General features: G+C 45.7%; 1 protein-coding gene across 3 annotated transcripts in view; it reads right to left on the bottom strand.

The window, feature by feature from the left end:
• Nucleotides 1-16,694, bottom strand: part of SLC66A1 (solute carrier family 66 member 1) — a 128,523-nt gene that overhangs the window by 104,608 nt on the left and 7,221 nt on the right. Inside the window, exon 2 of one of the 3 annotated variants that reach the window (XM_069240152.1) lies at nt 15,279-15,502. The exons of the other annotated variants lie outside the window; for them this stretch is intronic. The gene's annotated coding sequence lies outside the window, so the exon portion shown is untranslated. The remainder of the gene's footprint in view (nt 1-15,278; nt 15,503-16,694) is intronic. 3 annotated transcript variants of the gene reach the window in all.

Genomic DNA, 16,694 nt, shown 5'->3' with positions numbered 1-16,694 from the left:
GCCACTCTACTCTACAACACTCTTGTTGATAGAGATAAATACGATGTCAATGTTCGCCGTATGTGTGTGCATAACAACAAACTTGTATCACTGTTGTCGATTCCACCTGATGTGACCTACTCATCAACCAAGCGTCAGAAATACATGGTCTGGCAAGTCCTGAGACCTAGGCCTGAAGCAATTGATTGACAGATCACAGGTGGGGTGAGACGTAGCTCGTAGACAAATGCGCAAACAGGAAAAACCCAGATCGATCCCTCAGATAGGCACCACAATAGTCATAGGAGATTGCCCTCCCCAATGAAACACATTTGGCAAGAGGGGTGTGCCTTCCCAAAAGACCATAAAATTAGATGGCACACGAAGCTAAGACAACTGAGCCAATCAGAACACAACACACAAACATGCAACACGCAGTGCTCACGAGTTCTCCACGCCTGACATCTGGACATATCACCTACTGGCCTGCATTTTGTCCACGCAAGTTAGAGACCTACCTGAGCACTTTATCAGATGGTCAGATTTACGACTCCACGACTAGGCCTGGATTTCATTCCACAAAGAATGTATAGAATTGTTTTATAACCCTTCAAGAATTGTAACAAAAGGGCACTTAGAACTCTGTAACTTTAAGAAACAGTCATCAGACCCCTGACTCTGTACTACGCTCTCCCAGATGCTGCCTTTAATTTAACCAACGGTTCCTGTTTCGCCAAATGCCTCCTGTCTTTCATTTCTTTAAGGCAAATCTGCATTTGAGCAACACTCTATTCCACTTTAAGGCACTCCACACTACGCAATTCCATCTACTCTGTTACACACTACTCTAGTTTACTCCACTATGCCACTCCACTCTACGTCACTCCACTCTGCTCTACTTCACACCACAATGTATTCCACTTTACACAACTCCCTCTACACCACTTTATTCCACTCTATGCCACTCCACTTTACGATACTCTATGCCACTCCATGAAACTCTATGCCACTCCACTCTACTCCACGATACTCTATCGCACTCTATGCCTAGCCATTGTATGTCAATCTTTGACACTCCACGGTACAGCACTCTACTCCAGCCTACATCACTCCACTCTTCACTATTTCATTCTTCTCCACTCCACAACACCCTACATCACTCTTCAATACTCCACGACACTCTATGCCACTCCATTCAAGGACACTCTACGCCACTCCTCTCTGTCCATGGCACACTACTCCACTGTAAGCAACTAATTCTATGTCATTTCACACCATTTTACTCCACTCGACACAACCCCACTCCTCTCTACAACACTGTACTCCACTCTACGACACTCTATGACATTCTACAACACTCTACTCCATGTCACTCCACTGTACGGCACTCTACTCTACACCCCCCATTCTACTCTACTCTGACCATGCCACTCCACTCCATGCCACAAACTTTTAGCCATGCTGAACAGTAGCCATGCTGAGAAACAACATGACTAAAACACATTGCTAAAACCAATAGCTCTTGCATAGGTGACATCTATTGGCTTTTCCATTGCTTGTTGGTTTTGCAAGTATTCTCACAAAATAGCTCTCCCGCCCTCTCCATACCCAGCACTGCCAGTTATCTGGCCACCTCTGAATCTCTTGAAGGGGAAACCAGGTAGACCATTCAAACATTAACTTTGGTGAGTAGAGGGGGCTAATGCTGCAAGTCTTGCCAAACCAGGCCAATCAAATCATCTGCATGCTACTGTCAGTGCTTAAATTGAGCCCATGGTTGCTTTGGGGGGGCCACCGGCACTCATTGTTGGGGGCAACCAGCACTTATTTTTCCTCTTCAAACATTTCCCATGAACAAGAGAAGAAAGCATACAAACAGGAAGGGAAAAGGAAGAGGTAGATGGAAAGACCGTAATCAAGAGAGAAACCACAAACCTGCCCAAATGAGATAAGTGGGCTGGCATTGTCGGACAGTGGATTCAAGAGGTCTGAGGTGGATTCAGGACAACACAACCTTAGTGTTCGGCACGCTGAAACTTAATAGCGCTGGCTGGGCTTCTGAGCAGCCCTTTGAGCAATGGACCTCATTATTTTACTAATCAAGTCCCGGGTTTAATGTCATGCATGGTTAATTTAATGGTGCAGTTACCTCTCTTTCTGGGGCCACGAGCGTCAGTTTCACAGCTCTGTGCAACAAACAGTAAGCTAATTGAATGGAAGTATTGTTCAAACTTAGGTGTGGCTAAATTTCCACTCGTTGGGCTGAGTAAGGATGGACCATCCCAGTCTGTGCTGCTTATACCGCCATGGCCGCCCATACCAATTTTATCACTAAGCTAATTATGGTTATTCGTCCTGCTAGTGAGAGGGTGGTTTTATTCAGTGCTCTATTTTATCGGTTATCGTGGAGATTAGAACAACATAATTTACTCCAAATACCCCGATTGCATCTCGATGCACTTTTATCCTAAAAAAGCCTAGTGGGCATTTCTTCCCAAGGTAAAGGCTATTGTAATGTTCTTCAAGAAATGCCAGTGGGTGGAAAAATTAAGGGATTAACTCCAGTTTAATCTAGACCCTAAGGCACTGCAGATCAACAGATTTCCCCATTTGATAGTGGACAGATTCATTTCTAGGGCCATTACATATAGCAATAGGTCATCTGTTATACTGAGAATAATTTTACTGGCATCAATCTGAGGCCTCCACAAATGCACAGGCCAGAGGCTGAGACGCCACTACATATACCCACGGCAATAAAAGGCAGCACTGTCTTGTGCATCTTTTACTCAAATCGGCTTAGATTTATGCCCATTAATGGAAATCCAGGCAATGGGGCTCGTATCAAGTAATCTTATCCATTTTATAAAAGTACCTCCCAATCTGTGCCTCTCGGGCAAAGCACACAAATCCCCCCATTCTAAAGCACGGAAAGTCTTCATGGCATCTAAGAAAACGGACGCTAATTCTGCATTTAGCTGTAATATTGTACACAAAAATGCAAAATTAAGGGGTGTGCTTCTGCATGCAATAAATCCAGATTGTTTTAGAAGTGTTAACCACGGGATATATGGGATGAGCCGGTTTTAATTATCTTGGCAGGGATTTTAGTGTCTGTGTTTAACAATGAGAGAGGCCTCTACTATGAGCACATCTCTGCCGGTTTATCTGGTTTTAATAGCACAATTGGAAAAAAACAAGTTATTAATATCAGTAGAATTTCTATCACTAAAACCATACTTACTGTCCATGGCATTATATCCCCACACAAAGAAAGGCTGAAACAGTAAACACCAAATAACCAGCAAAGGCAATTAAAATCTTCCATGTTGTGTAGCTCCTTAAGGTGAGGAAGGAGTATTGGATCAATGCGTAAGAGTGTAAATCCCTTGACTCAGTGAAAGAGTAAAAGCAGCAGCATCTTCTCTTGAAGCCACACTGAGCATAGGGCACAGGTTTTCTAGTGCCTGGGGCTCACCAGCTTCCATGAGAGGCAGCTGCAAGCTTAATCCATAGATGCTGTAAGATGAAGAATGTACCCTGAAACTCAGTGACTACATTATTTTAAAAAGTGCAGGGCATCTAAGTGTTTTATAAGTGACTGCTGCTGAATACAAAGACTGTCCTGTCTTGATTCTACCATCTTACCCTTCCAGTATATTTATCTCACTCTTGAAGGTCCCTTTTCATCCAGGCCTTCTCCCGTTGGCACTGTTTTTCAATTTGTCACTATTTCTCTAGGTCTAAGTCGGATGATGAAACATAAGTCCCAGTCCCCAAAGATGAGTGAGGAGGCCCGGCACCCGCTAGCACCGGCCTAAATTAACCACTGCTGAGACTCGTGTTCTCAGAAGCAAAACAATGACACCCAGTCCTAGAGTTGATGTGAGTGGAAAGGACCTACCCTGTCTCCGCTGGCAAGGAGCAAAAAACACAGTCTAAATTGCAGCTACAACAGCAAAACACAAAGTCAGCTACCAATACGCTTGCAGTGGACATCAACACTGGTATTTGCTCAGCAATGATGGTAAATCTAAAAATAAACTTCACACAGAGTATAAATCCAGGTCATGGCTGACGCACCCTTAATGAACCAGAATGGACTTGCTGAAGTGTCAACTTAGGTGCAGGAAGACCCACCATCAGCTCTGGGTCCTATTTGCTGGCTACGTCTGTCCTGCTATTGTCTTCTTCTGAAATGCAGACTGACTAAAAAGCTTTTATTAGCAACCTGGAATTAGTGAAAGCCATAAGATCTCTCAGTGCAGTCAAACATCATCATTTCAGCTAGCTCATGTCAAATAATGAAGGCACACTATCAGTTTGTGGGTCGCAATAGTCTTTAATGATACGCTTTGCTGGCTGCAGCTTCCATTTCTAACATTTATTGGTCCATCGGGTCAGCCATGTCTGCCTCAAAGTCCATGATTGGCAGGGACTGGAATAGTTTCCAGATATGAGTTCTCTGGACTGGTGGATTTTGAAGCGATGTATTGGCGGCTGAGTGGGGCCTCACAAGACCAACAAAAGTAAATTTCTACTCCTTAGTGCAATAATGCCAATGGCGATCATGTAAAACATTCAGTAGCCATAAATTAATACTAACACTTCATTACCTTGTTTTACTCTCTTTGCTTGAGGTTTTCAGACAACAGTTGGCCCCGTGGCTGGTAGTTGGTTATATAGGATGGGATTGGTTGCTACAGGCAGCAACCTCTGTGTCACAGGTCTCTGGTTCAGCTACCAGGAAGCACTGTCGGAGACACACTTGAACTGTACTTAATAAGAACCAGGTTTACAATCCTGATTATACCCTTCACCTTTGCAAAAATGTTAAAACTGTCTACAGTGTTTGTGCACAACTTCATGTACCAGAATTCCTTTTGGCCCCTTTTTTGGCTTCTGAGAACACAAGTCTCAGCAATGCTTAATTTATTCCAGTGCTAGCAGGTGTTGCGAACCAGCACTCATCTTCAGGAACTGAGACTTATTTTGTATCCTTAGACTTTGTCACTGTTTTTACATCTGTCACTCTTTCTCTGGGTCAAAGGGAGAAAGCATGGATGAAAGGGGACCTGTATGAGTGAGATAATGAGACCGGAAGTGTAAGACGGTGGAAGAAAGGCACATGAGGTAGAATCCAAACTGGGCAGCATTTGTATTCAGCAGCAGATATATATATATATATATATATATATATATATATATATATATATATATATGGCCCCTGCACTTTTAAACAATTTAATCACTCAGTTTCAGGGTTCACTTTTCATCGTGCAGCATCAATGGATGAGGCTTGCAGCAGCCTCTCATGGAAGATGATGAGCCCCAGGCACTAGAACCCTGTGCTCTCTTCCCAGTGTAGCTCCAAGAGAGGATGCTGCTGCTGTTATTTCACAGAGTCAAGGGTTTTTCGCTCTTTGGTGCCTGTTAAACAACTCCTTCCTTACCTCAAGGAGCTATACAACTTGGAAGATTTCAATTGCGTTTTCTGGTTATTTAATTGTGACGTTCTCAGCCTCCCTACATATTCACCAGTCTGCTTTCTAGGTTCAGTTCAAATCCAACCTTCACTTTCTCAATTAGTGTAGTTTCTCACACAGTGTGTTTTCCTTTCCATCTTTTTGATGTCGCTGTTTGTTTTAGCTAGGCATGAGTGATTCATTTAGATTTAATTTATTGGGTGACATGTTGGTAAAATTTGTATCTTGTGATGTTCAATGCAGCTCAGCCTCCTGTGAAAAGTTGCATTCTCCTGTAATTTGCTTAGCCACCTAGGGCACACCATCCTGCGACAATATTTCTAAATATTCATGATACTAGCTGGCAAGGAGGCCATCTTTATAATCTGGCTAGAGAGCACAGCTGTCACCAGACAATTATGTGAGCATTACTAGCGAGGGGTCTTGGCTCCGCCCAGGAGTACATGTGTTGTTTGGACACAAGTTGTGTGCTTCCACAAACAAGCTTTGCCAAAGCCAATAAGTCTCACCTATACAAGAGCTATTGACTTTGCCAATATGTTTTGGCCATGTTGTACCCAAGCATGGCTTTTGGTTACATCGCTAAACGTTAGTGGGGAAATGGAGAGTGGTGTGGAGGGAGTGTTGAAAAGTGGAATACATTGGAATGTTATCGAGCTGCATAGAGTGGTGCAGAGTAGAGCTGAGTGGCATGGAGTGGTGTATGATGTTGTGAAGTGTCATGGAGGGAGCAGAGTGTAGTAAAGTGGAAGGGCATAAAGTGGAGTGGAGTGGCATAGAGTGTCAGAGAGGTGTGGACTGGCGTTGAGGGTGTTGCGTAGAGTGAAGTAAACTTGTAAAGTGGCGTAGAATGGAGTAGATTGTCATATAGTAGAGTGGCATAGAGTGGAGTAGTGTAGGAGAGTGGCATGGCAGATAGTGGAGCAGAGCGTTGTAGAGTTGAGTGGCGTAGAGTGGAGTGGAATCGAGTATCAAAGAGTGAGTGGCCTGGAGTTATGGAATGGAGCAGAGTGGAATAGGATATCTCATAGAATAGAGTGGAGCGAAGTGGTATGGAGTGGCATAGAGGGAGTTGTGTAAAGCGTCATACAGTGTAGTCATGTTGTAGAGTGACATTGATTTGAGTAAGGTGCTGTAGAGTGTACTGGCATAGAGTGGATTACAGTGTCAGAGTGGAGTAGAGTATAATGAAGTAGAGTGTCAGTGTGGAGTATCGTAGAGTGCAGGGTCGTAAAGTGAAGTAGAACAGCTTCAAGTGAAGTCATGTAAAGTACAGTGGTGCATAGTAGACTACCGTAGAGTGCATTGGTTTTGAATAAAGTGGCCTAGAGTGCAGTGACCGAGTAGAGTGGGGTAGGGTGCAGAGGTGTAGAAAGGTGCACAGTACAGTGCAGTGGCATAGAGTAGCTTGTTTCAGAATAGAGTGAAGTGGCGCAGAGTAGAGCAGTGCAGGGTAGAATGGAGTGGAGCATGGTAGATTGGAGTGGTGCCGATTGTAGTGGCGTAGAGTGGTGTATAGTGCAGCGGCATGGACTGCAGTTGTGCAGAACATCTTATAATGGCATGGAGTAATGCAGAGTGCAGTGGCAGAGTGTAGTGGAATAGAGGGCATTGGCGTAGAATTGATTGGTGCAGAGTGTTGTGCAGTAGCATAGAGTGCATTGGCATAGAGTAGGGTGGGGAAAAGACTAGTGGTGCAGAATGCGATGATGCAAAATAGAATGGCGTTGAGTTCAGTGGCACGAGGTGCAGTCTTGTGGAGTGGTGTAGAGTTCAATGGTGTAGAGTAGCACAGAGTAGAGTGGTGAGAAGAGCAGAAGTGTACAGTACAGTGGTGCAGGTTAGCATAGAGTGGTGTAGAGTGCACTGATGTAAAGCGCAATGGTGCAGAGCGCAGTGGCATAGAGTGCTGTCGAGTATAGTGGCGCAGAGTGCAGTGGTACAGAGTAGTTGGCATACAGTGCAGTGGCATAGATTGCACTGGTTTTGAGTAAAGTGGTGTTGAGTGGACTGGCGTGGAGTACAGTGATTCAGAGTAGAGTGGCACAGCTTAGAGTGTAATGCATACAGTGGAGAGGTGCAGAGTGGAGATGCACAGAGTGCAGTGACGTAAAATAGATTGTTTTAGAATAGAATGAACTAGCGTGGAGTGGTGAAAGGTAGAGTGCAGTGGCATAGAGTAGTGGAGTACAGGAGAATGGTGCAGGGTCGAGTGGCATAGAGTGCAGCGGGGTGGAATGGCACAGAGTGGCTTAGAGTGCAGTAGCATAGAGTAGAGTGATCAAGGGGGGAGTGAAGTGACGTAGTGTGGAGTGGTGCAGGGAAGAGTGTAGTGGCACAGAGTAATGGAGTGGAGTTCCTTGGCGTAGAATGCAGTGGCCTAGAGTGCAGTGTTGCAGAGTAGAGTACCACAGAATGGAGGGGCACAGAGTAGAGTGGAATGGCCTAAACTGGAGTGGAGGAGAGTGCAGTAGTAATAGGTGCAGTGGTGCATAGTAAAGTGGGGTAGAGTGCATTGGCATAGAGCAAAGTAGTAGAGAGTAGATAGGCATTGAGTGCAATGTCATGGAGTGCAGTGGTGCACAGTAGAGTGTAGTAGTATAGAGTGCAGTGATGCAGAGTGCACTGGCATAGAATGTACTGGCGTAAAGTTCAGTAGTGTGACGTAGACTGCAATACGATAAAGTTCAGTGGTGCAGAGTGCAGTGTTGCAGAGTAGAGTGCTGTAGAGCACAGTGCATTGGTGTAGAGTGCAGAGACGTAGGGCAGCCCAGACAAAAGTGATGTAGAGTGCAATGGTGTAGAGTGGCATATAGTGCAGTGGTGCAACATAGATTGATGTACCATACAGTGGGGTAGAGTGTATTGGTTTTAAATAAGATGATGTAGAGTGCACTGGCGTTGAATGAGGTGGCATAGCATGCTGCAGGCGTAGAATAGAGTGATGCGACGGAGGGTAAATTGCGGTGACAGTGGCATGAGTGAGGTTGCATAAAGTAGACTGAGTCACAGTAGACTGAACTGGCATAGAGTGTAGTGGTGCAAGGCAGAGTGCAGTGGCATAGAGTAGTAGCATAAAGTGCATTGGCATAGAGTGCAGTGTTGCAGAGTAGAGTGCCATAGAGTGGATTGGCATGCAGTGGTATCAAAGTTCAGTGGTGCATATTAGAGTGTAGCAGTGTACGGTGTAATGGTGCAGAGTGCATTGGTGTAGAGTGTATTGGCATAGAGTGCAGTAGGATGGTGTAGAGTGGAGTGGGGTAGAGTTCAGTGGCAGAGAGTGCAGTGTTGCAAAATAGAGTGTAGTAGAGTTCAGTGGTGTAGAGTAGAGTGCACTGGTGCAGAAGCAGTGGTGTAGAGCGGTGCAGAATAAGGTGATAGAGAATGCAATTGTGTAGAGTAGCGTGGTGCAAAGAGAAGTGGTGCAGTGTGCAGTGGTGCAAAGTTGAGTGGCACTGAGTTCAGTGGAGCAGAGTGCAGTCTTGTAGAGAGAGTGGCATAGGGTGCAGTGGCATAGAGTAGAATGGTCCAGGATGCAGTGGCAAAGAGTACAGTGGGGTAGATTAGAACAGAGTGGCGAAGAGTGCAGTGTTGTAGCCCACAATGGTGTAGAATGCTGTGACATAGAGTGTTGCTGAGAAGAGTATAGTGGCGTAGAGTGCTCTTATACAGCGTAGTTGGTGTAAAGTGCAGTGGTGTAGAGCGCATTGGTTTTGAGTAAAGCGGTGTTGAGTGGGATGGCATAGAGTGCAGTTGTTTAGAGTAGAGTGGTGTAAAGTAGTGTGGCAAAGCATAGAGTGCAGTGGCATTGAGTGGCGCACAGTGGAGTAGAGATGCGAAGAGCGCAGTGGCGTAGAGTAAAATGTTTCAGGGTAGAGTGAAGTGGTGTGGAGTAGTGCAGGGTAAAGTGTAGTGGTCAGGGTAGAGTGCAGTGGCACAGAGTAGTGGTGTACAGGAGAGTTGTGCCGAGTAGAGTAGACTGGCAGAGTGCAGTTGTGTGGAGTAGAAATCAGTGGCAATTGATTCTGAGTAGAGTGAAGTGGCACGGAGTGGTGCAGGGTAGACTGCAGTGGCATAGAGTAGTGGCACAGAGTGTATTTGCATACAGTGCAATGGCACAGAGTACAGTGGCACAGAGTGCAGTGTTGCAGAGTACAGTGACATAGATTGGAGTGGCACAGAATGGAGTGCTGTAGAGTAGAGTGGAGTGGCCTAGACTGAAGAGGTGGAGAGACAGTGGCGAATAGTGCAGTGGGGCATAGTATGGTGGGGTAGAGTGCATTGGCACGGAGTAGATTGGTACAGAGTAGAAAGGCATTAAGGGCCAGATGTAGCAAAAAAGCAAATTGCAAATTGCAATTTGCGAGTCCATGCGACTCGCAAATTGCAAGTCGCAATTTCCTATGCAGAAAGGTGTCTCAGACACCTTCTGCAACTCGGAATGAGGTCGCAAAGACCCACCTCATTAATATTAATGAGGTGGGTCGCAATTTGCGACCCCTTTGCGAGTATGGGCACTCACGGGGATGGTGGCCTGCTAGAGACAGCAGACCACAATGTCCGTGACTGCTTTTTAATAAAGCAGTTATTTTTTTTTTCTATCTGCAGCCCGTTTTCCTTAAAGGTAAACAAGCTGTACTTAGAAAAAAAAAACGAAACCTTTTTTTTCGGTATTTTTCAGAGCAGGCAGTAGTCCATAGGACCACTACCTGCTCTGAAAAATTATTTTTGTTTCCATTCACAAAGGGAGGGGGTCCCTTCCCGTTTGCGACTGGGTTACCATCCACTTCAAGTGGATGGTAACTGCGATTTAATTTGCGACCGCTTTCGCCGTCGCAAATGAAATTGCATAGCATTGCGAGTAGCAAATAGGAAGGGAACACCCCTTCCTATTTGCAAGTCGGAAATGCATTTTGCGAGTCGGATCCGACTCGCAAAATGCATTTCTGCATACCGGAGAGGCTTTTGTGCCTCGCAAATGGTGTTTTTCACCTTTTGCGAGTCGCAAAACCCTTTTTACATCTGGCCCAAAGTGTAGTGTATTAGAGTGCAGTAGTACACAGTAGACTGTAGTGGCATAGAATGTTTAGAGGTATACAGTGTGTTGGCGTGGAGTTCAGCAGAGTGGTATAGATTGCAGTGGCATACAGTTCAGTAGCATAGAGTGCAGAGGCGTATATTTCAGTACCGGAGAGTGCAGTGTTGCAGTTGCAGAGTAGAGTGTTGTCGAGTGCAGTGGTGTAGCATAGAGTGCACTGGTGAAGAGTGGAAGAGTGCATTGACACAGAGTGGTGCAGAGTAAAGTGATGTGCAATGATGTAGAATAAAGTGGTGCACAATGCAGTGGTTCAGTAGACTGCCATAATGTGCAGTGGTGTAGTGGGCAATGGTTTTGAGTAAAGTGGTGTAGAGTGCTTTGGCTTTGAATGCAGTGGCATAGAGTGCAACAGCATAGAATAGACTGGCATGGCTCAGGGTAGATTGCGGTGGCATAGAGTGGCGTGATGTAGATGGGAATTACACAGTATGGAGTAGAGCAGCGTGCAGTGATGTAAAGTAGCTTGTTTCAGAAGAGTGCAGTGGCATAGAGAGCAGTGTCATAGCATACATTGTAGATTATAGTGGTTTAGAGGGGATTGTCATAGACTGCAGTGACAGAGTGGAGAGATGCAGAGTAGAGTGGTGTAGAGTCCAGTAGCGTAGAGTGCAGTGGCAGAGAGTCTAGTGCTGCAGAGTAGAGTTTCTTAGAGTGCAGTGGTGTGCAGTAAAGCTCACTCCTTTGATGTGAAGTGGCGTAAAATGATGCAGAGAAGAGTGGTGTAGAGAGCAGTAGCTTAGAGTACAGTGGTGTAAAGTGTTGCAGAGTACAGTATAGTGGTGTAGAGTGCAGTGGTGCAGAGTAGACTGGTGTAGAGTGCATTGGTTTTGAGTAAAGTGGTGTAGAGTGCCCTGGCGTAGAGTGCAAATATGCAGACTACAGTGCAGTGCCCAAAGTGGAGTGGCACAGAATGGAGAGGCACTGAGAGTAGTAGTATTGAGTGCAGTGGCATAGAGTAGATTGTTTCAGAGTGGAGAGGTGTAAGGTTTCATACAGTGGCTTAGAGTGAAGAGTAAATTAGAGTGACAGTGGACTGGCATAGAGTGGAGTGGTACAGAGTAGAGTGCACTGGCTCAGTTCAGTGGCATAGAGTGCAGTCTAGCAGAGAACACTGGCACACCGTGGAGTGGCACAGGTTGGAGTGGTGTAGAGTGCAGTGGTGCATATTAAAGTAGTGTGGGGTAGAGTGCATTGGCATAGTGTAGAGTGGAGTTGAGTACATAGGCATAGGATGAAGTGGCGTAGGGTGGTGCACAGTAGTGTACTGTGATGCAGTGTGATGTGGGGTGAAGTGAAGCATGCATGGTGTGGTAGAGTACTGCCATTAGAGACAACACATCTTCAATTAAAATGACCATTACATTTGCACAGACATACCGTTTTACTAATAAAAGCATACACCGCACAAACAATGTGTGGAAATGTCATAACCTAGTGTATTGATTTATTTGTAGTGTAGTGTACTGATTTGTTTTGATCATATTAAATATTTGTTACATCACACTTCAGAATTACCAAAATGTGATTCATTTGTGCTTTTTTTAATTCTATTTTGAAATATCTGCACAGTTCATTTGCAGACATTTAAATTTTGTTGTGTGCTAAAAAAAATTATATTGTACAGCCTTCCTTCCTCAAGCACATGTCCCATAGCCAGCATGTTTGTCACATAAAAAGTCAGAGAAAGAAAAGTAAACTCCAAGCTCCCTGGAAGACATAGCCTGCCAGTTGACCTCCGTTGCGGAATGCACAGTAAATTTAACAAGACAAGAACAAGATTTAAAGGACTGTTTACAGAAATTGAACACTGGGGGAAGAATACAATAAATAGGATTTGGGCAATGGAAGGGACAAACTCAAGCCGGACAGCCAAAAACAAATAGGGCCAGAAATTAACAAGCAAGCAAATGTGAGTTACAAACCACAACACCTATGGAAAGCAATGGTCAAAATGCACTCCCCAGTCAGCTTTCCGAATGTCTCCTAGATGTTGCTAGCACTAGGCGTCGACCGAAAAATGGCTTGCCCTCCACACAGCTGTTATCATTTTATTTATATATACAGCTGCCTGCGCCTGAACATTTAGGTGCACACCAATGACATTGTAATGCTGTTAAAGTGTCTTAGATGATAAGATAATTGATGTTTTCTCTGGCAAGAGCGCAGATAGGAGAACGGTAGTCATTAAACTACATGGATTTTTAGGTCTGGCCTGACACTGCCACTTGCACTTTCAACCTACACTATTATTATTCTGCAGTTCTTCGCTTCTGCACAAATACATATTGATGCCCACGATATTTACTTTAATGCCTTACATTACCCTACAATATTTTTGTACAGCCAGACCTATCAGCATTACCAAAGCTTGTTCAGCTAAATCATTAACAAGCTATTAAGGATGTCATTTTCAGTTCAGTAGCAGTGTGTGGAAACCATCCCTCGGCTCCTTGTTCTTCCTATGTCCACCACCCAATAACTGCTTCTGCGTCCTGGCCTCAAGCCGGAAAAAGGCCGGCTGGCACCTTCATTCTGTCAGTACAGGATACGCGGCCAACTTAGTTATGTTATCAGCATCTGTGTAGAACATATCTGCCATGCGAAGGCTAGTTGCACCCTCGGCATTCCGGCAATGTCTTTCCACAGGGACTTGGGCTTTCTAAGTGTAACTTGTTATTTGTAGTGCTTAGTGATGAGTCCTACTGGTGCTATGGAGAAACCGTAGGTGGCCTTACTGTGCCTGAGGTTGAATTAAGCATTTGCGAAATATATTTTGATTCCGAGTGACTTTGCCTTTCTTTGCATTCCACGTGGGTGAACGGTTTTCCACTTTTCACTGGTTGATTTATGAAGGGCATTCCAATACAAATTTTTGGCGCTGGTGCTTTTCTGTGTGCTTGGGGTTGAAGATCAACTGTCTAATGTGTTATGTTGCATCCGAAGATCGACTGTCTAATGTTTTATGTCGCATCCTTGAACAACTATACGCTTGAGGGGCGGGTTGTCGCGCTGAAAACCACCCTTTTGCCAATGATATGGCCTTAGTGCATGTTTAACAATCAGAGACCAGCATCTCTCGAAGATGCCCAACAAACACAAACCATAATGTAACAATGATAAAGTACTCTGACTATTCGTAATGCACGCTGTACCACCTACATTTTCCATACAACATACAGGATGGAACTGGTGGGGGGGTGGGAAAGCCCAAGAGAGGAAAAGAATTTGACAAGAGGAAGGAATAATTGAAGAGCCTTCCCCAAAATGTTAGCATCTCACAAGACGGGAGGTAGTGGGCTCTGGACAGCCATTCACAGGCTTCTGATTAGCAAAAGAGAAGAAAAGAAGGCTTTAGGGAGAGGGCAGATCTCCTAAGGGTGCACAGGTGAGGGAAGGAGTTAAAAGTCAAAGACTGGGGTTGATCTTAAGAGGAGTTAATGTTTAGAAATCAAGATATCTTGTTGCAGGAATATGAGGGTAGGCAAGAAAGAGCCTCTGTGAAGCAGGAGACCACCTACTCAACACTCAATCACGATGTCAGAGAAGCCCCTCATGCACACTTCACTCAAATAAATTCCGTTTGGGCTTGGTCACAAAGATGTACCTAAAAGAAGAAAGCTGGGGGGACTTGTTATTTTACTGGGTGCTTGGACGTCTAGGGGTTTGTGGTAGAACTTTTACGGGTACAGAAGATATGCCCACAACACTTGCCTAGGTCACTATGGACTGGCTTGGGCTTTCAATGCTTGAAGCTGCCTCCTTCGCTGAAGCCAACATGATCTTATCCTGGTGTTTTAACCATGTTGTACACCAGCGTGGCTGCTGTTCAGCATAGCTAGAAGTTAGTGGCCTAGAGGAGAGTGGCATGGAGTGTTGCGGAATGGCATGGCAAAGAGTGGAGCAGAATGTTGTAGAGTGGCGTGGCAGAGTGTGTTGTGTATTAGAGTGGGATAGTGTGGGCCGCATAGAGTAGCATAATGTAGAGTGGACTGGTGTAGAGTGCATTGGTTTGGAGTGTTGCAGAGTATAGTGGCGTAAAGTGCACTGGCACGGAATTCATCGGCGTACAATGCAGCGTTGTAAAATGCAATGCTGTAGAGTGGTGCATAGTAGAGTGCAGTGGTGCAGAGTGGAGCGGCGCAGAGTGGAGTGGTACAGAGTGGAGAAGAGCAGTGGCATAGAGTGCAATAGAGTAGAATGGTGCAGTGGCATAGGGTTGAGTGATGCGGAGGGCAGTGGTGCTAAGTAGAGTCGAGTGGCATAGAGTACAGTGGTGTAGAGTGCAGAGTAGAGCTGAGACGCATGGAGTGTAGTGGCATAGAGTGGTACAGAGTAGAACAGAATAGAGTGGTGAAGAGTAGAGTATAGTGGCATTGAGTGCAGTGGTGTAGTGTGCAGTGGCATAGAGTGGAGTAGTGCTGACTAGAGCGGCGTAGAGTTCAGTTGCAAAGAGTGCAGTGTTACAGAGTAGAGTCTCAGAGTGCAGTGGTGTAGAGTGGAGTAGAGTGGCGTAGAGAGCAGTGGCGTAGAGTACAGTGATGTAGAGTGCAGTGGCATAGAGTGCTGTGACAGAGTACAGTTGTGTAGAGTGCATTGGTTAAGAGCAGGGTGGGGTGGAGTGCAGTGGCATAGAGAGGAGTGGCACAAAATGTTGATGGACAGAATGCTGAAAATTATCATACATCAACCCCCAGTCTCATAGTTTTTTTGCTCACCATGCCACCCCAGTTTGGACTCAGCCATATGCAAATCAGCCTTGACCCTTCTCTCCAGGGGAACTGTCCCTCCCGAACTGCCAGGCCAGGTCCTCCTGGGGCCGAAAAGAAGCATCCTGGGGCCGATTTCATAGCATCACCCCTCATCAGCCAGACGAGCAGGAATCCAGTGGCACAGTGAGCATGGGACCCACGTCTGGGCACACCCTTCCTACTGAGGATGACTATGGCAACATAAAAAGATGATGGTTGGAATACTGAATATTGTCAAACATTCACCTATTGTCACAGATAGGGGTTAAATCCTTTGTTTTTTTGCTCACCACCCCACCCCAGTTTGGGTCCAGTCATACGCAAATCAGTCTTGACACTGCTCCCCATAGAACAGTCCAGCCAGAACTGCCAGGCCAGGTCTTCCCTGGACCAGAAACAAGCATCCTCGACCGGTTTAGAGTGGAGTAGTGCAGTGTGGAGTGCAGTGGCATAGAGTAGATTGTTTGAGGGTAGAGTGGAGTGGGGTAGATTGGAGAGGTGCAGAGTAGGGTGCAGCTGCATAGAGTGTAATGATGTAGAGTAAAGTGGTGTAGAGTGCTAGTGGTATAGAGTGCAGTGCTGCAGAGTAGATAAGAGTGACATACAGTTGATTGGCGCGGAGCAAGGAAGAGGAGCATCACTCCACTGGAATGTGGGGAAAGGAAAACTAAAATGATAATAACGCTACGTTATTAGCATTTTATTTTTCCTGGGAGAATCGGCAGGGCTGGGCTGGAGTGAGTGGGCTGGGGTATGGATATGTGCACAAAAAGTGCGCATGTCTGTTTGGCCGGTGGTGTTGGACCGGCCAAACAGACATGCGCACTTTGCATGTTCTCTACCCGGCTGTATTGCACAGCCGAATGGAGAACATGTCCAGGCTCCCATTCCCAGTCTGAGCAGAGAAGCAGGCTGCTCAGACCAATCATGACGCTGCTGTCATGCTGGTGAAAGCAGAGTTGTGATTGGCTGGGAGCCTGTGCAGCCGGGAATGGAAGAGGACGGAGCGTCTCCTCCACAGGTAAGCGTTTTTTTATTTTCTTTTTTTCATTCCCCATCTGCTCTATCCACCCCTCCAACCCCCTTGCCCCCTGTTGAGTGGCAGCCAAAACCGGTGTAGAGTGCAGGGGCACAGAGTTGACTTATATAGAGTAAAGTGCATTGGCATACAGTGTGCTGACAGAGTGAAGTGGTTTAGAGTGAATTCTGGTAGAGTGGCTTAGAGTACAGAAGCGTAGAGTGAAGTTGTGTAGACTAGATTGGTGTGGCATAGACCGTAGTGGTGTAGAGTTGTGAAGAGTGCATTGGCATACCATAGGGTGGTATAGTGTAGAGTAGGGAGGTGAAGCATGAGGTGGCATAGAGGGCATTGGCATGGAGTGG

The sequence above is a fragment of the Pleurodeles waltl genome, chromosome 6 (genome assembly GCF_031143425.1).
Source record: "Pleurodeles waltl isolate 20211129_DDA chromosome 6, aPleWal1.hap1.20221129, whole genome shotgun sequence".
In the NCBI taxonomy this organism is placed as follows: Eukaryota; Metazoa; Chordata; class Amphibia; order Caudata; family Salamandridae; genus Pleurodeles; species Pleurodeles waltl.
The sequence above is the reverse complement of the archived record's forward strand: the minus strand, read 5'-3'. Positions and strand labels throughout refer to the sequence as shown.